The 26,742-nt window shown below is 42.9% G+C and overlaps 1 protein-coding gene across 1 annotated transcript in view; it reads left to right on the plus strand.

The window, feature by feature from the left end:
* Positions 1 to 22,780, plus strand: part of LOC136863331 (sporozoite surface protein 2) — a 38,127-nt gene extending 15,347 nt beyond the window's left edge. The window contains exon 2 of the mRNA XM_067139716.2: positions 22,502 to 22,780. The gene's annotated coding sequence lies outside the window, so the exon portion shown is untranslated. The remainder of the gene's footprint in view (positions 1 to 22,501) is intronic.
* Positions 22,781 to 26,742: the final 3,962 nt, after the last annotated feature.

Below are 26,742 nucleotides of genomic sequence, written 5' to 3' on the forward strand. Positions count from 1 at the left end.
GTGTAAAGGAGTTGAATTCCTTTCATGACGACACATAAATCAAAAGCTGAAGAAGTTAGAGTCGTGATAATTGGTATTTAGAAGATCTTTTACTATTAAAGAAGCAAGTATTTTTTGCGAGAAAATTCACTTAGGGGGGGGGGGGGAATAGTGTGAGATGAAGTGAAAAAAATAAATTATTTTTATGGGGATACTTATATCTCAAAACTGATGGCAATAGACGTGAACGTTGGTGTTTGGAATCTCCTTTAAACATAAAGAAACAAGCCTTCTTTTAATTTTTTTGTGGGGGGAAGGGGGTTGGCGGTAAATAAACTTAACGGCGTTGGGGTGTAGAAGGAGGTGAACCCATTGATTTTACTGTTCTTAATGTACTTATAAGTATCCTCCGTTGCTCAGGCGGCAGCGCGCGGGCCTCTCTCACAGCTGGGTTCCGTGGTTCAAATCCCGGTCACTCCATGTGACATTCGTGCTGGAAAAAACGGAGGTGGGACAGGTTTTTCTCCGGATACTCCGGTTTTCCCTGTCATCAGCCTTTCGAGCAACACATAATAGTAATAATAATAATAATAATAATAATGTTCCGGACCGTCGTCAAATGTGCGGACTGCGCTGGAAACGGCTCCTGGACGGGTAATGACTAAGAATGCAGTCCGGCCGCGGGTTCAGTGCCGCCAAGGCACCCAATATGACACCACGCCGGATCTCCTGAAGGATTTTATCCATATTAAAAATGATTATAGGAAAAGATGGCGAACATTTACGGACCCAACTGACCGGGAGGAATACCTGAGCCTAGCCCGGGAAGTACGAAATCGATTGCTGGAAAGGATGAAAAATGGGAGGAAACGTGCCTTAATCTAATAGAAAACGAGTCAGATAGGGAATTTTGGTGGATTCTCGCAGAAAACGAGTCAGATCGCGAATTTCGGCGGATTATATATCTAAAACAATAAGCATTCAATTATAAATTTCAGTATAATACCGTAGCGAAGCACGGGTATCTTGCTAGTAGAAACATAAAGCAATTCGTTGACATAACAAAAAATGCAACTTCTTGAATCAATTCTTCTTTTCCCAGATTGATAGTAAAAGAAGTTTACTGAAAGTAACAATTCAGGCCAAGTTTAATGTAACTATTTCATGTGAGTTTACAACGTCTAAAACCGCTGTAACGTGTTCATGAGTTTCAGTACCATTCACAAGGAGATGATGAAAGTAGATCAACCCTTGCAAGCATGCCTGAGCATACATCTCTATCGTCTAAATTCACTGGCTACACAGTCCGACTCGTTGGCTGAACGGTCAGCGTACTGGCCTTCGGTTCAGAGGGTCCCGGGTTCGAACCCCGGCCGGGTTGGGAATTTTAACCTTAATTGGTTAATTCCAATGGTCCAGGGGCTGGGTGTATGTGTTGTCTTCATCATCATTTCATCCTCATCACGACGCGCAGGTCGCCTACGGGTGTCAGATGGAAAGACCTGCACCTGGCGAGCCGAACCCTTCCTGGGATATCCCGGCACTAAAAGCCATACGACACTTCACATTTCACTGGCTACACAAATTTTATTTAGGCTAACATAACAGATAGCTAAACTGCTTTGGCCATGTACCTTTACACAAAACGCAGTCATAAATGGTGATACATAAGCAACGGTTTCTTTCATTGCAAAATAAACACGGATATGCCGGGCTGAGTGGCTCAGACGGTTGAGGCGCTGCCCTTCTGAGCCCAACACGGCCGTTTCGATCCTAGCTCAGTCCGGTGGTATTTGAAGGTGTTCAATACGTTAGCCTCGTGTAAGTAGACTTACTGCCACGTAAAAGAACTCCTGCGGGACTAAATTCCGGCACCTCGGCGTCTCCAGAAACCGTAAAAGTAGTTAGTGGGACGTAAAGCCAAGAACATTATTAAGAAGTATATATAACACTCAGTCCTCCTCGAAGTGGTTTTCCGTGGTTTCCCATTTCTCTTCCAGGCAAATGCCGGGATAACAAGATGGCGGAAGAAGCTGGAAGTGAGTTAGTGACTGTCGTACTAAATCATTTACAAAAAGTGAAACAAGCGTTAAACTCAAGAAGCAACATGGACAGAACATTAAAGGAAGAGGCAATAAAATCGGTGACTGAGATGAGCAATCTAGTAAATAGAATTAATGGCATGTTTTCGGGCTTGGAACTAACAATAAAAAAAGTTATAACAACGGAAGACAGAAGCACTCCACGCTATAACTAGCGCATTCTCTCGGTGGACAGAGGAGCTATCACGCCCAGGCAAACCCACTACCGTTGCCTACGAGAGGGAGGCCTAAGATTCACCGCCATCTAGCACCACGCGTGACGTCACGCAAAGCCGAACATAGCCGACTCCGCTCCGACCCCAAACAGTATCTTACTCCAGCACACGATAGAGGCCAGCGGTTGCGCGTTTAATGGGACTCGCATTAATGTCATAATTTAAGAAAATACTGAAATATACACTTTCTCTGTAGTACGCATTTTATAAATGATGACATGAGATCATCCCCAGTAGTAATAATTATTGAAAATAACTGGAGGTATATTTTAAAATTTGAAGTTTTTCAGAAATATAAATACAAAGTACGCCTACACAATACATTTTATATTAAATATCACTTTGTCAGAAACATAATGGCTGTGAGCTTGCATCCGGGAGATAGTAGGTTCGAATCCCACTATCGGCAGCCCTGAAAATGGTTTTCCGTGGTTTCCCATTTTCACACCAGGCAAATGCTGGGGCTGTACCTTAATTAAGGCCACGGCCGCTTCCTTCCAACTCCTTGTCCTTTCCTATCCCATCGTCGCCATAAGACCTATCTGTGTCGGTGCGACGTAAAGCCCCTAGCAAAAAAAAAAAAAAAAAAAAAAAGAAACATAATGCTGAACTTCAGCGGGATAGGAATATACCATAAAATAATTTTATTCAGAACTGTTCTGTTAGATTTTTGTCTTCAGACAGAATCCTTGGAAAACTCTCTTTAAATAAAGAATATTTACTGTTACAAAAGAAATATTTTCATAACGGCAAATGATATGTTTAAAATTCAGTGTAACTTTAATAATAAAGTAAAACGAAGATTCGATTAGTTACCAGTTCTCAATAAATAATAAAATTATACAAAGAAAATGTACACAGTTTTTATTCGTGAATACTAGTTATCTCCCTAGAAATTATGTCTTTAGTTAATCTCCTTTTCAACCCAAACCTCGTAATTATCTCTATTTCTGTTTATATCTCCATGACAGTGAGAAGGTGGTGGTGATTATTGTTTTAAGAGAAAATACAACTGGGCAACTATCAACGCTTAACAGTGATCACAGGAAGAAGTCTGACACTTCGACAAATGAAGGTATCGGCCAAAGAAAGACAAGGATCACAAAGGGTGTGAAAATGAAAGACTCCGTAGCATTCGCAGATCTAATACCACCGGGGTCGGAACTGAACAATAGTTGACCAAGAGAGGTTGGACAGGACTGATGAAAGTGTGGAGCCTGGCACTACTAAGTGGAAGCAATGCCAGGACTCAGCTAAGGACCTCGTGGTCACCAACCCACGCTCCCAAGCTAAAAGCCGCTGGGACCCCTTTTAGCCGCCTCTTTCGGCAAGCAGGGGATACCGTGGATATTATATTCTACAGACCCCGCAACCTCAGCAGATGGTGGGTTTGAATCCCACCGTCGGCAGCTCTGAAAATGCGTTAATGCGACGTTAAACCATTAGCAAAAAAAGAAAACATCCCGTCCCCGAGTTAAATTAACTAGACACAGTTACAAAGCAACCCGGCCGGGAATCGAACCTATGACGCTCTGAAATGGAGGTCTCGATGCTGGCCAGAAGCTACCGAGCTAAAAGCAGCGTAGGATAATATCTGTTAAATAAACATTTTTATTTGTTATAACTTAGCTATGCATATTATTTTTTAAAATTCAGAATTAGTATCCAATCTAGAAATCTTTAATATTAAAGTTTCACTGAAGTACTGTGTAGGCTTATTGTTCGTAATATATAACGGCTTTCATGGAGCTCTCTGATGTTTTTTTACAACTTGCTTTACGTCACACCGACATAGATATGTCTTATGGCGACGATGGGTAGGAAGTGGCCGTGGCCTTAATTAAGGTACAGTCCCAGCATTAGTCTGGTTGAAAAATGGGAAACCACGGAAAACCATCTTCAGGGCTGCCGACAGTGGGGTTCGAACACACTATCTCCCGGATGCAGGCTCACAGCTGCGCGCCCCTAACCGCACGGCCAACTCGCTCGGTACCCTCTGAGGTTGCAGGGTCTGTAGGATATATCCACGGTATCCCCTGCTTGTCGTAAGAGGCTGCTAAAAGGGGTCCCCGGGGCTTTCAATTTGGGAGCGTGGGTTGGTCCTTAGTGAGTCCTGGCATCGCTTCCACTAGTTGTGCCAGGCTCCACACTTTCATCAGTCCTATCCATCCTCTCTTGGTCAACTCTTGTTCATTTCCGACCCCGGCGGTATTAGATCTGCGAATGGATCTTTCATTTTCACGCCTTGTGTGCCCCTTGTCTTTCTTTGGCCGATTCATTCATTTGTCGAAGTGTCGGACCTCTCCCTGTTATCAATTTATTAAGCGCTGATGGTTGCCCAGTTGTATTTTCTCTTAAAACAATAATCACCACCACTACCTTTTCACTGTCATGGAGATATAAACAGAAACAGAGATAATTACGAGGTTTGCGTTGAAACGGAGATTAACTAAAGAAAAATTTTTTAGGGAGATAACTAGCTACTCATGAATAAAATTGTGTACATTATCTTTGTACAGTTGTATTATTTATTGAGAACTGGTATCTAAACGAATAAACAGCATTATGTTTCTGACAAAAGTGATATTTAATATCAAATTTATTGTGTACTTTGTATTTATATCTCTGAAAAGGAAAAGAACTTCGAATTTTAAAATATACTTATAGTTACTTTTAATAATGAACACTGGAGAAGATCTCATGTCATCATGAGTACTACAGTGGAAGTGTATATTTCAGTATTTTCTAAAAGTATTACATTAATGCGAGTCCCAGTGCGCGCGAACCCGCTGGCCCCTGTCGGGGGCTACAGTAAGAGACTGTTCCGGGTCGGAGCGGAGTCGGCTATGTTCGGCTTTGCGTGACGTCACACGTGGTGCTAGATGGCGGTGAATCTTAGGCCTCCCCCTACGAGATATACTCGTCCTCGAGATACTTTCGACAAGCGCCGCTAGAGTTCTCTTTACTGATCTGTCTCGCTCGCTCATTGAAACACGTTCGAATATGAAAAACTATAAAATTATTCATTAAAGCTAGTAATTTCAGAACGCAGCAAACAGATATGAGATCAAAGATAGACCAAGAGGAATTGTTCGACTTATTTTCTACAACGTATTTCTTACATATGCTTAAACGAAATAAGTAATTCACGAAAGAAGCAGAGAAATCTGATAGCGAGTTTGTCACGTCTTACAGATTCCTTTAATTGTGCCTCAGAGTATCCGATAAGCGGATCGAGATTGCGGTCATAAATAACATTGGGTTTAATGGCCCTTTCACCAATTATCAGCGATCAAATCTTTACCTCCGCACATCTGATGTTTTGACATTCGTATTGAAGCCGCTGTTTGGTGAGCGATGTTATGCCCGTTTCGCCATTAGAAATTCCTATGTAATTTTTTAGCGTCTTCTGATACGGTAGAGTGAGGCAGTGCAAGGATCACAGAACTCTGTAACTGGTAAGTGTTTTCCTATGCCAGAGGACGCAAATATTTAGCGTCGTTTCACCGTATTTCTCTTTTTTCTTCCCGTAAAATTACATTTGTGTTCGCCTCTGTGGTGCAGTGGTTAGTGTGATTAGCTGTCACCCCCAGAGGTCCGGGTTCGATTTCAGGCCCTGCCACGAAATTTGAAAAGTGGTACGAGGGCTGGAACTGGGTGTACTCAGCCTCGGGAGGTCAACTGAGTAGAGCTGGGTTCGATTCGCACCTCAGCCATCCTCGAAGTGGTTTTCCGTGGTATCCCACTTCCCCTCCAGGCAAATGCCCGGATAGTACCTAACTTATGACCACGACCGCTTCCTTCCCTCTTCCCTGCTTGTCCTTTCCAATCTTCCCATCCCTCCACAAGGCCCCTGTACAGCATAGCATAGCTGTCTGGGCGAGGTTCTGGTCATCCTCCCCAGCTGTATCCCCCGACCCAAAGTCTGGCGCTCCAGGACACTACCCTTGAGGCGGTAGAGGTGGGATCCCTCGCTGCGTCCGAGGGAAAAACCGACCCTGGATGGTAAACGGATGAAGAAAGAAGAAAAAAAGTAAAATTCGTTCTAATAGGAATAAAGCTCCTAAATGACCAATTTTAGCATGCTTTGAAATTTGGTTTGCTTTTTGGTCAAGTTCAGATACCGTAAATCTATTTTTCTGATTTCATTACCCGTATCCTACTTCTCAATTTACAGATAGTTTTCTGTAATCTGGTATTTCATTTTCTCATCTGTATATTTTTGAGATTTAACAGAGATACTCGTAGACTTTCCTTGATATAGAAACGAGACTTGAATTCCTTTTTCGTTTGTGGCTGACGTATGAAGACATGGTATGTTCATCGTTATCTGAATCGGAACTTTTACTCAATTTTGATGGCAATACATCATTTTTGGGAGGTGGACACTTCCTGCGTTTAACATTTTCCTGTTTGTGAACAGGATACGTAATGAAACAGAAGGAAGTTTGATTGATGTGCTTACACTGAAATCTGTTTGATGAGAAGAATTGCTAGGTACCTAAGGAGATCCTACTAACTTATATCACCTTGCCTAGAAATAGTTTGCTTCCATTTCTCCCATAAACCGCACTCGGAAGGGAAACTATGGAACGTCAATTTTCATGCTTTTTTAGTGTCATCCGAAATACAGAGAGGTACACAACAGTGCACCTTCTTCTCAACCTTACAGACACTCACCGACAGAAACAATATTCACAATAAATTGCACAAAATCAACACAGCATCACAATTACTCCGCATATCACAAAGTTAAAAGTCTGCCAAGAACAGAACGGAAACCTGATATCTAGCGCCCAAACCGTGAACACGGTCGGGCCGCTTTTTCAGCGACAAATTAGTATAGCTATGTCCCGGCCTTGTATAGTTGGGGACAAAACATGACGGCCTCAGTTCCTGGAAGCGTGCTGGAAGCCACTAGTCAATCGCACCCTGCACCCTGCTGAGTTAACGAGTTCTAAGTGATCCTTGTTTGTTTTGGAGAGGCTGCCAAACCACTTTCTTCTTCACTCTCTGTAGTATTTACCCTTTCTTCGTGTAGAGTGCAGTAGCCGATTTGGCAACTCTGACTGCAGTAGAGGTAGTAAATCCTGTAAGTCGCTAATAGACACCGAGCTGCCGCTGGAAAGTAGTGGTGTGAGGCGAGGTCGTCATGATTTGTCCCCAACTATATATCTCGTAGACAACGCCACTACTCAGCCCCTCTGCGACACCTAGCGGCCCCATCCAGCAAGCATCTGCTTCCCTCACACCGCCGTCTCGAGTCTCGATCCTCCTATACTGCCTGCTCTATGTGAGACTTTTTGCGACTACGCTGCGACAAAATTCCTCCGCTAGATGTCAGACATAGACGCACAATGTTCTAAACTTATTCTAATGACGACAGCCTACAAAACACTATGCAGTATGGTCATATGTTCACTGAAGCTCGTAAATTACATCAGTAATATTAAATATCGGCAATATTACCTGCATGAAGTCGCAGTTGGCCTCTTCATGCACAATTTAAAGATTTTCCTGGAGGAAGGCTTGGAGTGGTACCGTACTTTTTTGTGTTCTTGCCAACGGAATATCAAATAATAGAGGTCTTACGAACTTGGTTAGGATAATATCACTAACAGTTTGCTGATGTTCTTTGACCTCACACTGTAACAAAACACATTCTGAAAGTTTTTTTGCCATTTGTTTTACGTCGCACCGACACAGACGGGTCTTATGGCGATGATGGGATAGGAAAGGCCTAGGAATGGGAAGGTAGCGGCCGTTTAATTAAGGTATAGCCCAGAATTTGCCTGGTGTGAAAATGGGAAACAACGGAAAACCACCTTCAGGGCTGCCGACAGTGGGGTTCGAACCCACTATCTCCCGGATGCAAGCTCATAGCTGCGCGCTCCTAACCGCACGGCCAACTCGCCCGGTATTCTGAAAGGGAAGACGTCGCAAGTCCTCGTATTACGCTCGGCTCTGCCACGAAATTTGAAAAGTGGTACGAAGGCTGAAACGGGGTCTACTCAGTCTCGGGAGGTCAACTGAGTAGAGGTGGGTTCGATTCCCACCTCAGCCATCCTGGAAGTGGTTTTCCGTGGTTTCCGACTTCTCCACCAGCCAAATGCTGCGATGGTACCTAACTTAAAGCCACGGCCGCTTCCTTCCCTCTTCCTTGTCTATCCCTTCCAATCACCCCATCCCCCACCAAGGCCAATGCTCAGCATAGCAGGTGAGGCAGCCTGAGCGATGTACTGGTCCTCCTCCCCAGTTGTATCCCCCGACACAGAGTCGGAAGCTCCAGGACACAGCCCTTGAGGCGATAGAGGTGGGATCCCTCGCTGAGTCCGAGGGAAAAACCAACCCTGGAGGGTAAACAGATTAAGAAAGAAAGAAAGAAAGAAAGAAAGAAAGAAAGAAAGAAAGAAAGAAAGAAAGATTCTTTTTTAGAAATTAGTGTTTTTTCGCGAATTACAGCGAATTAAAACGAGATGGCCAGTTTAAATCGAAATTTTGCGATAAGTGCGTAAATGCAGCGAAATTCATGGAAAATAACGTTCTTGAAATTGTATTCGTCCGCCTCTGTGGTGTAGTGGTTAGTGTGATTAGCTGCCACCCCCGGAGGCCCGGGTTCGATTCCCGGCTCTGCCACGAAATTTGAAAAGTGGTACGAGGGCTGGAACGGGGTTCACTCAGCCTCGGGAGGTCAACTGAGTAGAGGTGGGTTCGATTCCCACCTCAGCCATCCTGGAAGTGGCTTTCCGTGGTTTCCCACTTCTCCTCCAGGCAAATTGTTTTTTTGCTAGGGGCTTTACGTCGCACCGACACAGATAGGTCTTATGGCGACGATGGGATAGGAAAGGCCTAGGAGTTGGAAGGAAGCGGCCGTGGCCTTAATTAAGGTACAGCCCCAGCATTTGCCTGGTGTGAAAATGGGAAACCACGGAGAACCATCTTCAGGGCTGCCGATAGTGGGATTCGAACCTACTATCTCCCGGATGCAAGTTCACAGCCGCGCGCCTCTACACGCACGACCAACTCGCCAGGTCCTCCAGGCAAATGCCGGTATGGTACCTAACTTAAGGCCACGGCCGCTTCCTTCCCTCTTGCTTGCCTATCTTCCCATCCGCCGCCAAGGCCCCTGTTCAGCATAACAGGTGAGGCAGCCTGGGCGAGGTACTGGTCATCCTCCCCAGTTGTATACCCAGACCCAGAGTCTGAAGCTCCAGGACACTGCCCTTGAGGTGATAGCGGTAGGATCCCTCGCTGAGTCCGAGGGATAAACCAACCCTGGCGGGTAAACAGATAAAGAAAGAAAGAAAGAAAGAAAGAAAGAAAGAAAGAAAGAAAGAAAGAAAGAAAGAAAGAAATTGTATTCCAATATCACATGTGTGGAAGGAAACAGATGACAGAATAAGTACAGTACCGGTATTTCTCATTTCGACAGATATTAATATTCTATAAAATATCTTAATGGTATGGCCGTATAGGGTGAAAGTGTAATTTGTTATGTTATCTTGATTTGGGCTATATTATAGTTCTAATCAAGATTACATAAGGAATAACGAACGATTATCAATACTGCTTCTATTTATTTATCTATCTTGCACATAAATAATTCACATATATTACGAATTAAACTTTTTTTAATGAATAACCTTAGGAAAGCATTAAAGCGAAATTAAGGCGATGGGGTCTGGCCCTTTTAGCGAAATCGAACATCAATTAATAGGAAAAATCATGCCTCTACACCGGACTGAGCCAAGATCGAACCTGCCAACTGGCGGTCATATGGCCAGCATCTCAGCCCGGCCTACCTACTTCTTATAGGCATTATACATTGTTGAATAAATGTGTGATAAAAGTCAAATGTTAAGCAAAAATTGTGCACAATACGATCTCCAATGCACTACACATCAGAAGGTATCATTTTCTAACTAAAATGTGATATTTTGGTATCAGTTTTCGTTGCTGTAGGAATTATTTTAAAATCATTTGGTGCAGGACTTTACTGTGAGGCGTGTCGCGGTGTTGCGAGAGACAGCAAGGCAAGCAAGCGGTGTCATAATAACTGCTGCTAGATGCAACCAAATGGCGGTTCCTGTACGTGCAAATCGTAAAACAAACCATTTAGACTGATTCAAACACACAAGCAGTCACTACTGATCTGCACTTACGGCAGTCGCCTAGGTGGCGGGCTCACTATTGTTTTCCTAGCCTTTTCTAAAATGATTGCTAAGAAATTAGAAATTTATTGAATAACTCCCGGTAAGTTACTCCAATCCCTACTTCCACTTCCTATAAACGAAAATTTGCCTCAATTTGTCCTCCTGAATTCCAACTTTGAAGAACCGTGGCCTACCATGCGACCGCTGCTCAGCCCGAAGGCCTGCAGATTACGAGGTGTCGTGTGGTCAGCATGACGGATCCTCTCGGCCGTTATTCTTGGCTTTCTAGACCGGGGCGCCATGTCACCGTAAGATAGCTCCTCAATTGTAATCATGTAGGCTGAGTGTACCTCGAACCAGCCCTCAGATTCAGGTAAAAATCGCTGACCTGGCCAGGAATGGAACCCGGGGCCTGAGGGTAAAAGGCAGGCGCGCTACCCCTACACCACGGTGCCGGCATTATTTTTAACAGTATTTAAAAATATACAGACGAACTCTATTTTACTGCATCACAGGATACAGTACATACAGCAGTGAAACGAGAAACACACCTCCGTTAATACCTTTGGAAAAATCTGTTAGTCTCTTTTGTTTGTTATTGTTAACCTTTCGTCCCTTCACGTTGAAACTTCTTGTAAATATCACGCAGCCGAGATTCGTAAATGGAGTTTCTCATCCGCGACATTGGGGTTGTTTTCTTACGTAACCGGTAATTAATTCACACCCGAGAAACAGCGAGACTTCATCGATTTTTCGTTCACTAGAAGTTTTAGTTTTTCGGTTCCCGTCATGTTAGCTCCCAGCATCACTGTGAACCTTTCTTTACTTGTTGACTGTTCCACACAAACCGCAAATGCTTTATTGCACAGTTAATGCTGCACAAAATTCGAGTTACAGAGTACTTTTTTGCTTCAACGGAGGAAATGTTTGCTTCGAGAAATCGAGAAATTCGTTTAACCGAATTTCGAGTAATAGGGAAATAAATACACGTGAAGGATAGGACAAACGTCCGGAAAATTTAAGTTTTTCGAGTTACTGAAAATTCGAGTAATGGAGGTTCGAGATATCGAGGTTCGACTGTAATTATATATATGTTTGCGAAGTGACTGAGGGGGCCCTTAAAGGCCCGGGCCCGCCTGCATTGCAGGCCCTGCAGGCCCTAACAATACGCTCCTGACCTGTGTGTCTGTGAGGATGGCGTCCTGCCCATGATGAAATCTAATTCTGAAGACGGTACACACCCACCCAGCCCCCGAGCTATTGGAATTAAACAATGGAGGTTAAAATCCCCCAACCCGGCCTGGAATCGAACCCGCGACTCCCTGTACTAAACGCTAGCACGTTAATCATTTAGCGATGGAGCCAGTCAGTTTATCAACGCTGGAGGAGAAGTGCATTCGTGTTGCTACCGCCACGCTCATCGAGCTTGACGGAGCGAGGCGCAGCTGTGAGCTTGCGTATTTTTTTTTCCATTTATTTATTTATAATAATGGCTTTTGGTTATACACCATTTGGCTAGCTGGTGGTGATAAGGATTTGGATGATGCTACGACTTTTCACCATGAGGCCAGTCATGGTTAGAAATGTAGTAGTTAATGGGAGGTAATAGTTAGGAGATTATCAGTATTAACTATTTCAGTTAGTGGCTTCTGCATCAGGGTTTATGTAGTTAGATTGATGTCTTGTAGAAAGTGGATCAGTGCTCTGTAGATTTTGTTATCGTGGTCTTGAAGGATAATGTTGACAGTTGTGGGGAATGGGATATGTAGTGACCGAAAGTGTGCGAGTAACTTATTTCGTTGTTGCTCATACATGGAACAAGACTATATGATTCAGATACGTATCATCGTAATCGTCATGTGGGCAAACTTTCGAGGTAGTCACTCCGATGGGGTGGAGGTGGTGAGGGTAGCATCCGGGTTCAAGCCTCATCCTGATGATGGTTGTTAGATGTCTCCTTGAAATATTGTATTTCCAGAACCAAGGTTTTTTTTCGGTATTGTTGTGTACAATGTTGCTTGATGTGTTCCTCTTTGGTGGCTACTTCTTGCCCATTCATCTTTCCACTGGGCATAGGCTCTTCTTTTAACTATCGGAATAAAGTCAGTATGTGGAAGCTGGATCCCTTGAAACGTACCACTGATTATACTTCCTTTTGCGAGGTGATCTACAACTACATTGTCCCTTATTCCACTGTGTCCTTTTATCCACAGAAAGTGTGTTTGACTACCAGATGTTTTAGCTTCTTTAATCTCTTGCAGTAGATCATCCGAGGGAAAAACCGACTCTGGAAGGTAAACAGATTAAGAAAGAAAGAAAGAAAGAAAGAAAGAAAGAAAGAAAGAAAGAAATAAATAAATAATAATAATAATAATAATAATAATAATAATAATAATAATAATAATAATAATAATAATAATAATATACAAATTACTGTAAATTAAGGACTTGAGTGGTGGAATCGCACCCGATAAGAGAACCAGAAGTACGTAACTAGGTTCGAGTCCTGAAATCTCCTACCGTTTCAACACGTCATTCAGGAAACGAAGAGGCACCATAGTCAATGCCTTCTCACTTAAACGGCTTTGGTTCTAATCTCAGCCAAAACTTTTCTGTACAAATGTTCGTCCTTTAAGTGGACATGCACTTCTGAGCGCTACCGACAGGGGCACATTTTGATTTTTTTTTTTACCTCAACTACATACTTTTTCTACGCAGCACCGACTCAAATAGGTCTTGTGGCAACGATGGGATAGGAAAGGACTAGGACTGGGAACGGAAGCGACAGTGGCCTTAATTAACGAACAGCCCCAGTATTTGCCTGTTGCGAAAATTCGAGACCACGGAAAACCATCTTAAGGGCTGTCGATACTGGGGTTCGAACGCACTATCTCCGGAATGCTAGCTGATAGCTACGTGACCCAAACCGCACAGCCACTTGCTCGGTTAGGTACGCACTTATAGGTTAACAGGTACAATTACACCAGGATATTTCCTACGAAATCTTCTCCTACAAGAGTTGCTCGACCTCCTCTTCATTTCAGTGTGGTCAGTGAAAATATTTTGCATTGTGAAGAACCAGTTCTCATTGCATTATCAACACCAATCGAAAAGCCCGGCTCCATGGCTAAATGGTTAGCCTGCTGTCCTCTGGTCACAGGGGTCCAAGCTTCGATTCCCAGCAGTGTCGGCAATTTTAACCATCATCGGTTAATTCCGCTGGCACGGGGGCTAGGTGTATGTGTCGTCTTCATCATCATTTCATCCTCATCACGACGCGCAGATCGCCTCCGGACGTCAAATCGAGAGACCTGCACCTGGCCAGCCGAAGTCCTCGGACACCTCCCGGCACTAAAAGCCATACGCCATTTCATTTTTTAACCAATCGAAAACAGGACCAACTAACACTTCGTATGGTGATAGGCGAATTACTTCACCAAAGTGGCTGTCGGTCAAATCCTTGTCAGTGTACATGGGATTTTTAAAACCTTAAACTGCGAAATTACTAACTTATTAATCTAAAGCAGGGGTGTTCAAAGTGTGGTGCGCGTACCACTAGGGGTACGCGGAGTCGTTCAAATTATCGTAGCTTGTAAGTGTTTTCGGTAAGCATTTCAGAAAAGAGTTCAGCCAGCTCATTGTTTTTGTTTCCCATTACACGTAGTGCCCTTTTCGAACTATCCATTCTAAAACATGATGGTTAAAATCCCGGACCCTGCCGGGAATCAAAGCGGGACCCCTGTGACCAAAGGCCAGCACGCTAACCATTTAGCCATGGTGCCGGGCTCTTTGACTGGTGTTGTTAATGCAATGAGAACTGGTTCTTCACAATGCAAAATATTTTCACTGACCACACTGAAATTAAGAGGAGGTCGTGCAACTATCCATTCTAATGTGTGTAAAACTGTTACTTATGCTCCATCACTCTTTTTTTAAATTTTTGTTTCGAAATCCACTTTTTCACTTCTATTTTTCTTCCGTAGTAGTGGATATATTACAGTGGTAATTACTGCATTAATAATTATTCCTTCTTTCTTTCTCAATCTGTTTACCCTCCAGGGTTGGCTTTTACCTCTGACTCAGCGAGGGATCCCACCGCTACCACCTCAACGGCAGTGTCCTGGAGCACGAGAGTTTGGGACGGGGGGTACAACTGGGAAGGATGACCAGTACCTAGCCCAGGCGGCCTCACCTGCTATGCTGAACAGGGGCCTTGATGGAGGATGGGATGACTGGAAGGTATAGACAAGGAAGAGGGAAGGAAGCGGCCGCGGCTTTAAGTTAGGTACCATCCCGGCATTTGCCTGGAGGAGAAGTGGGAAACCACGGAAAACCATTTCCAGGATGGCTGAAGTGGGAATCGAACCCACCTCTACTCAGTTGACCTCCCGAGGCTGAATGGACCCCGTTCCAGCCCTCGTACCACTTTTCAAATTTCGTAACAGGGCCGGGAATCGAACCCCGGCCTGCGGGGATGGCAGCTAATCACACTAACCACTACACCACAGAGGCGGACATTAATAATTATACCCGTATATTTATAGTTGCTGGGCAATGAAAAAGCCCGTTTCTCCATCTGTCTTGTGAAGGCTTGCCGCATTGCCTGAGAAAGGAACAGAAAACTGCAGTGGTCGAATAATTAGATTATCATTAAGCACTGAAAATACCAGGAACATTTCTCCAGCCATTGCTCACCGCTCAATTTTGGGCTGCTTCTGTAAACTTTACTCCGAAGAGTTACGAAGTTTCAGTTGTCCAGCGACGATAAACAGTATATACGAAACCAGCTGTATGTATAAGTTTTTGCCGGTTTTGTGGTAAAGGAAACACGTAATTTTCAAGGGAAATTATTTTTTTATTTATTCAAAATGTCGACCATCGGCTTCTACACACTTCGCCCATCTTTCAGGTAAGTTATGAATACCATGCCAGAAAACTGCTTGTCTTTTGCGGCAAACTATTCGTCGAGCCAATTTCCAAGTTCCGCGAAATTGCTGAAGTGCTGCTCTGCGAGCGCTTGTACCATTGATGCGAAGATGTGATAGTCGGATGGCGCCGGGTCGGTGCAGTATGGCGGGTGCGGAAGGATGTCCCATCCAAGCGATTTCAAAGTGTCTTTTACTGGTTTTTCTGTGTGAGACGGCTCCATTGTCGTGGAACAAAATCACTTTGCCATGTCTTCTGGCCAATTCCGGTTGTCTTTCGATCAATGCGTGATTTAAATCAATCATTTGCTGGCGATAGCGCTGTGCATTAACGGTTTCGCCGGGCTTCAAGAGTTTATTATACAGAACACCGCTCTGGTTCCACCAGACACAAAGCATGGAATCCATGGAGCGTGTTCACCATATGTTTCTACCAGCAAACGTTGTCTTTTCACAGCCTTCTTTCTTTTGATTAAATAAGAAAAGCAATGCGTGTCGCAAATGTTCTTTTTCAGGCACAAACGGCGACATGATCACTGAACGATACAATACAGACGCTAGTGTTTGGCGGACTCAACTTGAGTGTGTTGTTAGGTTAATGTCAGACGAACAAACTGACGTATGTACCAAATTCATACGCTCCGTACTGTTCGCTGGCGCCATCTCTTAGTGAACCCGGAAAAGACTTATGCACACACCTGGTATTATTATTACTTTCTTTATTTACGATGCTAAGCTGGTCATCCACTAATACTGGGGATATCCGCAGGTCCCAAATGAACTTCTAGTCGACATTGGAGCGTACCCGCACCCTCGATGACGGCTCGCATGTAATATATAATCTGAGTTTAAGTTCAATTTTATTACGTGAATATTGAAAATGTAGCATCCCGTTGGAGAGCGTAAAGCATGCATGTTAACAGGTTCACAGAGACAAACATTATCTGAAAAGTAAGGCTTTTATCTTTTAGATTTATCGGTCCTTGGATATGCCAGACGCAGTTCTCCAATCCATCTCAACTTACCCTTGCGGGTTCTTCTTGCCGTTTTGCTCAATCGGGGCGATGAATACTCACAAACTCTTAGAGATCTCGGGTGTGTGGTTACTCCTGTATCTTGATAGGTACGTGAATAGGGAAAATATAGGTAAAACCTATTTTACAAGGAAATTGATCTGGTTAAACTTTAAAAATTAATGTATTTATATAAAAATGAACGGGCGTGAAAAATAGGAAAATAAAGAAGTGTAATCATACGAAGATAATGAAACAGACATAACTGTTTATCTATTTTTCTTCTTCTCCTTCTTAATCTGCTTACCCTCCAGGATCGGTTTCCCTCGGACTCGGCGAGGGATCCCTCCTCTACCACCTCAAGGGCAGTGTCCTGGAGCTTCAGACTCTGGGTCGGGGGATACAACTGGGGAGAATGACCAGTACCTCGCCCAGGCGGCCTCACCTGCTATGCTGAACAGGGGCCTAGGTGGGGGATGGGAAGATTGGAAGGGATAGGCAAGGAATAGGGAACAAAGCGGCCGTGGCCTTAAGTTAGGTACCATCCCGGCATTTGCCTGGAGGAGAAGTGGGAAATGACGGATAACCACTTCGAGGATGGCTGAGGGGGGAATCGAACCCACCTCTACTCAGTGGACCTCCCGAGGCTGAGTGGATCCCGTTCGAGCCCTCGTACAACTTTTCAAGTTTCGTGGCAGAGCCGGGAATCGAACCCGGTCCTCCGGGGGTGGCAGCTAATCACACTAACCACTACACCAGAGAGGCGAACTTGCATATTTTTACGGTGGCGTTATTACTTAGTTGAGATGGTTCGCTTGCAACCTGCTGCATTCCATTCCACCTCCCTGTACAGACTAACGTTTGGAAAGTCTAGGAATTACGGTATCGTTGCGTTGAGATCTTTCTCTATTACAACCCTCCTTGCAATTTATTTACGGTAATGGATTTCTATTATTTGTCTAAAACAATGCAACATCTAAAAACAGCAATATTTAATTTTAGTAACTTTCAAAAATTGCCAGAATGTTTGTAAACAAGTTAGTCTATCGAAAACAACAAGCGTCTCGGTATAACACTACGATAATACGACCTGGCCAATCACAACGCATTCTTGCTGAGAGTATGTGTGTGTGGCCGTGGGCGCTTTTATTCTCATAATCCTCTTGCTTTACATTGATCAGCTGATGAGGGCATCTATGATCGAATCCAGGCTACTTATGGTATCTGCACTACGAGGTTATCTGATAACCTAAAATCGAAGAATTAAGTTGATCAAAGTAATATTTAAAACTCGAATACGAAACAATACGATTGCTCATATTATTCCACGTTAATAATTATAGAATGGTTTCAGGTTAAGTTACTCAGAAATCCGAGTCAGCAGCTTACTTCTATTAGTCCACATTTACGATTAAGAATCCGTTCGCCTCCGTAGCGTAACGGTAAGTGTTGTTAGCTGCCGTACTCGGGGCCCCAGGCTCGATTCCCGGTAGTACCAGAAATTTAAGCATGGCGAGAGGGCTGGTATGTTTTTAAAATGGTACATGCAGCTCACCTCCATCAAGGGCGTGCCTGAAAAGAGCTGCATCACCTCGGGATGAGGGCACGAGTTTTTTATTACGTAACCCAGGGTGCACTGGTGCATTGAGCTGTGCAAGGTGCATAAGACGACTTCTCCAGTTCGACCAGAGTGCAGACCCCCACTCCTCGAGTTTGAACAATAGCGCTGTCTCTCTCTTTCCCTACGCCTGTCTCTCTCGCTCCACCTGTCTCCGCCTTCCTCACTTACTTTGCAGGGCTCCGCCATCCAAGCCGAGTTGAGCCGAGCCAAGTCGGACCGATGCACGGTGCACAGAACCTCTGCGCCTCATTTTGCACACGTCAGATTTTGGACGTTTAAGAGGCCCTGACGTAACCTATAGTTTTGTATAAGGTGTTAGACTTTTAAGGCTTTATTAGCAGGAATAATGAGAATTAGGGATGCTCTTTTATTTATTACGTGCCGTATAATATATTTGATGAGTTATAAAGAATTATATGAAGGCAATCATCATCGATCTGCATTTAGGACTGTCTATACTTTGAGGAATTCATGCCAGTGCTTTTATTAGCCTACATTTACAATGACATAACCTGTAATTCTATACAAGTTTTTCAGACTTTTCAACCTTGGTTAGAAAAAGGAATGTGGATGAGGGGTTTCTTTTACGCATTATAATATCATTGATACGTTATGAAGGATTATATCAAGTCAATGATCACCGATTTGCTTTTAGTGCTGTAACCAAGTTGGCAGACTCCTCATCATTTTACCTAGCCTTTCCTTAAAGGATTTCAAAGAACTTGGAAATCTGTCAAACATTTCCAAGTAAATTCAAACAACAATTTTTCCCTTCATTTGCGCAAAAACAATTACTTATCAACTGTCATATTTACTATAGATCATCATCATTATCATCATCATCATCATCATCTGTTTACCCTCCAGGGTCGGCTTTTCCCTCGGACACAGCGAGGGATCCCACCTCTACCGCCTCAAAGGCAGTGTCCTGGAGCTTCAGACTCTTGGTCGGGGGATACAACTGGGAAGTATGACCAGTACCTCGCCCAGGCGGCCTCACCTGCTATGCTGAACAGGGGCCTTGTGGAGGGATGGGAAGATTGGAAGGGATAGACAAGGAAGAGGGAAGGAAGCGGCCGTGGCCTTAAGTTAGGTACCATCCCGGCATTCGCCTGGAGGGAAAGTGGGAAACCACGGAAAACCACTTCGAGGATGGCTGAGTTGGGAATCGAACCCACCTCTACTCAGTTGACCTCCCGAGGCTGAGTGGACCCCGTTCCAGCCCTCGTACCACTTTTCAAATTTTCGTGGCAGAGCCGGGAATCGAACCCGGACCTCCGGGGGTGGCAGCTAATCACGCTAACCACTACACCACAGAGGCGGTCAAAATATGTATAATTTTTTTTTAATATTTTTGGTTTCAATATTGCAAATTTGCAAACACTTAAGTTTTAAAGATATCACTCGCCAATCATTTTGAGGCAGAAGTGGATTAAAAGAGCTTAGTATTACAATGAAGTGTGAAAATATTTTCCAAGTTTTCCATCACAAACTAATGTCGGTTGTGTCGAAACAATGCTCGATACCGGGAAAAGGACCGTTCAACATCATAAGAAGACAGTCTTGCATATTTAATCAAATGAACACCACTGGCAATCAAACTTTCAATTTCAATGTCTTCTTGCCTTTCTTAACAATTTTACAGGACCTCTCAGTGAATTAATTAATTATTCCTCAATATCATGCACCTTATTAAATATGTCAGTTTACAAGTTGGTTGATGTTTTAATTTTTTACGCAGGAAGACAAAAGCTCATATTTGCAGTTTGTTTAGATAGTTCATTTTTGAATGAATTAATGATCGTTCACATACCCTGTGTATTTTATGTCGAGGTCCGGCTCCATGGCTAAATAGTTAGCGTGCTGGCCTTTGGCCACAGGAGTCCCGGGTTCGATTCCCGGCGGGGTCGGGAATTTTAACCATAATTGGTTAATTTAGCTGACACGGGGGCTGGGTGTATGTGTCGTATTCATGATAATTTCATCCTCATCACGACGCGCAGGTCACCTACGGGTGTCAAATCAAAAGACCTGAATCTGGCGAGCCGAACTTGTCCTCGAACTCTCCCGGCACTAAAAGCCATACGCCATTTCATTTCATTTCATGTTGGGGAAGCTCACAGAGAGGCTATCTGCTGCCTTCTATATGCAGGGTGTTTCCGTAAGATCGTGCAAAAATTTAACAGGACATAGAGAATGCTCTACTGAACAACTTGAGGTAGGGAACCTGGGGTGGGAGAAGCCAGCTTAAGGAGATAATAGGTATACAATCACATTACTGTGTACTTTTTTTATTTACGTTAGTTACAGTTAACTTCATATTGACTATACAATGATACGATAAACGTACCATTTTCACTGTATCTTACAAAATGTGCTGAAACTAACGGCCATCAACCTCAGTGCATGCGTGATTCACAGCACGTTCTGTCATGGGACAATGTAAATACGATTTAACAGAACCACATTATGGACAGGTAAAGTAAACGAAACCTGCATCATGACGTCCTCCTTGTTTCCTTGCAGGAAATAATGAATGTACATGTGAATAAACAGCACAGTACGTGTAAACTTGTACGCATATCAGTTGTAAATAAGCTGGGAAACAGTAATGTGAGACAAAGTGGTAGACAAGTTTACTTCCACATCTCCTTGAGCCGATTGATACAGATTACAGTGTTCAAGTTCTGAATTTCTGTCGCATTTACAGTCTTTTATTTATAAACAAAAACATATTTACTTACTTAAATATTCGTTCCCTAGTTTTCATCAAAAAGCATGCATGTGTAAAGAGTACATTAACCCCTGACTATTCACTAGCCAAGAAATATTTATGACCGAATGTGTTGGCTGCGTGCTTCACGCCATGTGTCTGTGTGCTTGTATTCGTAAGATGGTGGGTTCAAACTCCACTGTCACCAGTCAAATGCTGAGCTTATGTCACGGTCGCTTCCTTTTCAGCCAAATGTCAGTCTCTTCCACTTTTTTCTCTGTACACATTAAATTCCTAAGGGAAAAATGTTAGAGTAAACGAATGTGAGTGGAAATGTGTTTTCCTTCAGCCGAGACTTCAACCACGGTCCCAGATACAGAGGAAATAACTGGCGCTCTGAGCCACGCAGCGGGATTAGGCCGATAGTGACTTACAGTGCTATAGTGAATTTAGAAATGCTAAACTTATCTGCAGTAACAGTATGGAGGGCGAAGAACTCTTAGAGATATACCTACTAAGGTTTTTTTCTTAGAAGTGACCTCTTAGGCTACCACTTAGCCCAGTTTCCTGACACGGGGTCGGGGATGAGGTGAGATGATATTATTTGTGACATATTTTTACGGCCGGATGCCCTTCCTGACGCTAATCTCAGTTGAGGAGCTAATCAAATTGTGTTTGTGAGTTTAAAAATAGGGGTCTCCAGCCTCATCCACTTCCACATGCTCCTTCAATTCGGGCTTCTCCACAAGGTGACATTAGAGCACGGGCATATAACATTCCATATATGTCATGCATAACAGCCATTTTGCCTAGTAGTTGGTGTAGGGAAGGGCAGCCTGTTAGGTTAACCCATGGCCACCGTGAGGTTAAACCTACACTCTTAGCTATGCTGGTTAAGCCTACTCATGTATCCAAGGCTCTTCATCAAAGTACCCCTTGCGCCGGAAGCCTACAAGCTAGTGTGGGGAAGGGCAGCCGGTTAGGTTAAGTTAATGAGTGGTCAGCGCGAGGATAAGCCTGCAAGCTTAGCCTTTGATGTCATGTAAGGTTAACGCCCTTGCAAGGTTAAGCCTGCACACGTGGCCAGCCACATCCAGTTTTCAAATCGCCCGCGCTTGTGACGTTATAGCCACGCCCCCATCACGCCCCATTTGACGTCAGAACCACACCCAATTTCCAAATCCCGCCTTGTGACGTCATGGTGAGGAGAAGTCCGAGTTGAAGGCACACGTGCAAGTGATGCGTCCCCCCATTTCTACTACTATTGAGTAAGGAGGTGGAAGAAATCGGCTGTCGTTATCCCAGCAACTGTCTAAAATAAAAGTGGGAAAGCACAGAAATCCATTCTCAGGAAAGCCGGTGGAGAGGTCCGAATCCACTTGCCTCCCGAATGCAGAGCTGGGCTCCATAGCCGTAAAACCTAGAGTACGGTGTTTTTACTGTAGTCACAGAAAACGAGCAACAGCCATAAGAAAGCGTAGGACCCATCACGTGACATAAAGTGTGTAGATAATTTTCTGTTTTAGCAACACTCAAGAAGAGAGAATATTCTATAAAAGAATTTAAAACTGCAAGGGTGCCTCTCCCATTTAATTGTCGCCCTACTGCGAGAGTATCTGACCAATATTTATTTTGATGTGTGAGAATAAATTTGGAGGATAAAGAGGGATTCCATTGAATTTTCTCCTGCATGAAAGGAGCCTACTAGAACCGCAAGTTTTGAGTTGTTTCTTAAGTCACGTTATATATACCTAATGTTTCCTCGTTGCTTCTGTTGCAGGCCCACGATTCCGAGTTCATGAGAATGTCAACCAGGCTGGTCTGCCCATCAACACGAGCCCGCAATCAGCTTTTCAGATTTAGCCAACACATGTATCTCAATATAATATGTACTTAACATATATCTAGATTCTATGTCATGTTAGGACTATGATTCTGATTACCTGACAATTCTCAAAAAGTCCTAACTGTATATTTATGATCCAAATACTTCAAAATGACCACAAATATATATTTATCCTTGTATAAAATAAAAAAATAAAGGGCTTGAATTAGTAAATGATCTACAAATCACCCAACCTGCCCCGAAATAAAAATAGATGCCCGAACACAACGCTCTGGTATGAGAACTGGCAGCATTTTCCCAGATCTCACCCATCTGTCCAATTCATCCCAGAGGTGTCCCTTGCTGACCAGTCCATTCGGTGAATGTGGCACCTGATATGAAGGAATGAATGGATGACTCTTCTTCCCAGTTACGGACGATGAACTGGGGAGAGTGTGTTCATTTATTCTTTTATAATATACAATTTAAAGAAAATCAGACTAAGAAAAATGTTACAATATTATTTAAGTATGCTTGCTAATAACTTATACCATAAATAGTACCTTGACGTACATGTAATTAATTATTATATATGAAACAGCGCATAGCTTTTATTGCCGGGAGTGTCCGAGTACATGCTCGGCTTGCCAAGAGCAGGTATTTTGATTTGAAACCTGTAGGCGACCTGTGCCTAATTAAAAAGAACTAAAAACACATTTATCAAGAACAGATATGGATTACATGAAATATCATAATCAATATTGAACTAAAACCTTAATACTAAAATCACTCAACACATTTACAGCGTTGTAGGCATCACATAACTGTGTAAACACGAACGGAGAATGTATTTATTTGTGAGGAACGTTCCTACAGTACTTTTATTTGTAGTTTCCATTACAGTACATAGCAAGAATCTTCTCCAAATGAAGAAGAAGGTGACACATACACCCAGTCCCCGTGCCAGCGGAATTAAACACTGATGGTTAAAATTCCCGACCCTGCCGGTAATCGAACCCGGGTCCCCTGTGACCAAAGGCCAGCACGCTAACCATTTAGCCACGGAGCCGGATATTATCATATAAATTTAGCCTTTGAGATACTTCCTAGACTTTAACTAAGTCATAATTAGACCTGGGAATACTTGTAGGCGCCTAAAATAGGCTATTAAACAAGCAATTATGCTCTTAAAAGAGTAAATAGACACTTAAAATATGCTTTAAAAACTAGAAAATAGACAGAAAATAGACTTTCAAATATTATAACGTACGCTTAAACAGTAACAGGATCTTTGTTTATTTTTATGAAACGTGGTAAACCTATTCTTAAGAGAAATAACTGCAAAATTAAGACAGAATTAAAAAGACATTTATTAAAAACAGTTACGGATTACATGAAAGATCATAATCAAAATTGAACTAAAACCTTAATACTAAAATCACTCAACACATTTACAGCGTTGTAGGCATCACATAACTGTGTAAACGCGAACGGAGAATGAATTTTTTTATTTGTGAGGAACGTTCCTACACTACTTTTAGTTGTAGTTTCCATTACAGTACATAGCAAGAATCTTTTTTCCAAATTTTCCACAGTCAGGCTGTGTCTTTTGACTGTCAAAATCACTTTGAAACAAAAAGATATTAGAGGGGCATAGGAAAATATACCTACATTTTCAGTTCAATATCACCAGGTAAGTCAACCTTTTCCCCATCCATTGCCTGATGTACCCTTTTGAGCACTGAATAACCTGGATTCTTCTGCAGTACACTAGCTCACTTCTCTCTTATTTTATCCCCTATTTTGCTCTTTTTTTTTTTTTTTTTTTGCTAGTTGCTTTACGTCGCACCGACACAGATAGGTCTTACGGCGACGATGGGACAGGGAAGGGCTAGGAGTGGGAAGGAAGCGGCCGTGGCCTTAATTAAGGTACAGCCCCAGCATTTGCCTGGTGTGAAAATGGGAAACCACGGAAAACCATTTTCAGGGCTGCCGACAGTGGGGTTCGAACCTACTTTGCTCCTAGCTCTTTGTATATTATTTTCAGTTTCCTCAATTACAGAAAGTTACTGTTTGAGACTGTTTCCTTTTGCCTCCATTTTTTGAATGGTGTCTGAAAAAATGAGAAATTTGCCTTAATATACGCAATGTCTCTTTGAACACTGGAATAATTCTTTAGCAGCTATTTGACAGACGACAAAGACGCAGAGTTGTCCATTAAAGGCACATTGTACATCACAGTCATGATTTCCTCAAGATGATCTGCATAATACAGGGCAGCTTGCATCCAGGAAACCCAACGGGTGATGATTGGTTGTGGTGGAAGTAGAACAGAGGGGAATTTCTCTCGGAAGATGGCTATTCTTATACAACAATTTCTTCATTGTTGAAATGAGAGCATGTACCGCAGTAAACTCGGCCCGAATGTTTCTGCGAATATATGAAAGACAGGCCATGCAAGTAACAAGAATTAAGGAAAGGTACAAATACAACCATAGGAACTGCCTGTTGATGAACTACGCAATGCCTTGACGATTGACTTTCTCAAGCTGCTTAGAGCAAAGAAGGTGAGCAGTAGTTCCAGTTTTCCTTCTATAAGATTAGCAATGTACCTGCCCACAGAGTCGGTGATTTTGTCAACACACAACCATATGGTGGAGGACTCCCCAATATTCTCCCTGATTGACAAAATGACCTCATTGTAACAAATATCTAAGTACTTTTTCTAAGTAGATTTTCTAAGTAGATTTTCTTTAATAAAGAAGCTGATGGTATATGCTCCTTGGTGTATTTCTGTAAATATATTTCTTAAAACCGGATTATGCACAGCATTTCATGGGATATTTGCTACAACCAGGGCATAGAAACCATTATGGGTTGTCCGAGATACAGTTAGTGTAAGCAGAGTCTGTCTAATGTTACTTTTCATAGCAGCTTGCTGATGAAGATGACATTTTTTCTCTTGTGAAATCTAGAACACCATAACATGATGAAAATTAGAGTTTAAGTTGAGGAATAGGAAAGGTGAATAGCTATTCAATAAAATGTTGAACTATTTCATTTAAGCTACTTTTACTCAAGATGTAATTAAGAACGAGAACACTACAGGTCTTGAATTGCCTTGACTTTCAATTACGGTTGCTGCCCAGCTCATAGCCTGCACATATTGAGTGGTCGTGCGATCAACATGACACATCCCTCAGCCGTATTGCCTTGCCTCCGTGACTGCTGCTCACTGTAGCTTCTCAACTGTCCTCTCGACTCTGTGTCAACACCGTTCCAGATCTCATAGATTTTTAAATTACTGCCGGTACTGGAAATCAAACCCAGGCTGCCTGGACGAGGTCTGTAAAATTAATTAGAGGAGCCAATATCAAAACCTTAATTTCAGATTAATATGAAACTTAGGACATATGCACATACCTGTCTGTTGCAGTACTGGCAGAAAATAATGCTTCCATCAAAAGTCGTCCCTGGAAATTGTATGAGCCATTGTTGCATAAGCTGCTTGCCGTTACAACTGGGGACAAGCCGCGTATCAAAACAGATTTAAAGTTTTGATATCGTATCGTATCAAAGCGTCATTTCATTCCCACCCAGATACGGGTGGGTGGGCCATCAGCTGAACTAGCAGCTCTTCGGCCTTTGAAAAAGAAAAGAGTGGGGAAAATTTTTAAAGGAAGGGGAGAGTGTGTATTGCACATACGTAAAGGGAAGGTACGTAGCTTGGCACAGAGGCTAAGGGCCGTTTTCCCCAAATGAGTTTAAACTAGGTTTGTTTTAATCTGGTTTAAGGCGAACAACAGACGGACCCGCAAGAGTGGCCCGCACCGCACCCCACCAAATGATCGAACCCCCACGAAAACCCCCGTTTATTGGCAATAAAACAGATACAGACATGAGTAAAAAAGCACTGGAAATACAACATAGAAGAATATTACATTCAAAGAAAATTGAGTCTTCTGGTGCGAGTCTTTGCACTGAACGTGGGTAAACAAAAGTCTTTTCCTGCAGCGGAGGAGTAACACAAAATAAAAATTGGAGAATAATAAAACAAATAACAGGTGCACATAGAACCACGTATACACAAATATGAATAAAAGTAAGGGAAATTAAGAAATAAGCGATATGCAGGAGAGCAGTAAAAAAAATACACCAGTATTGAAATAAAACAGTATAAACTTTTGATATTTTTG

The sequence above is a fragment of the Anabrus simplex genome, chromosome 2, assembly GCF_040414725.1.
Source record: "Anabrus simplex isolate iqAnaSimp1 chromosome 2, ASM4041472v1, whole genome shotgun sequence".
Taxonomy (NCBI): Eukaryota; Metazoa; Arthropoda; class Insecta; order Orthoptera; family Tettigoniidae; genus Anabrus; species Anabrus simplex.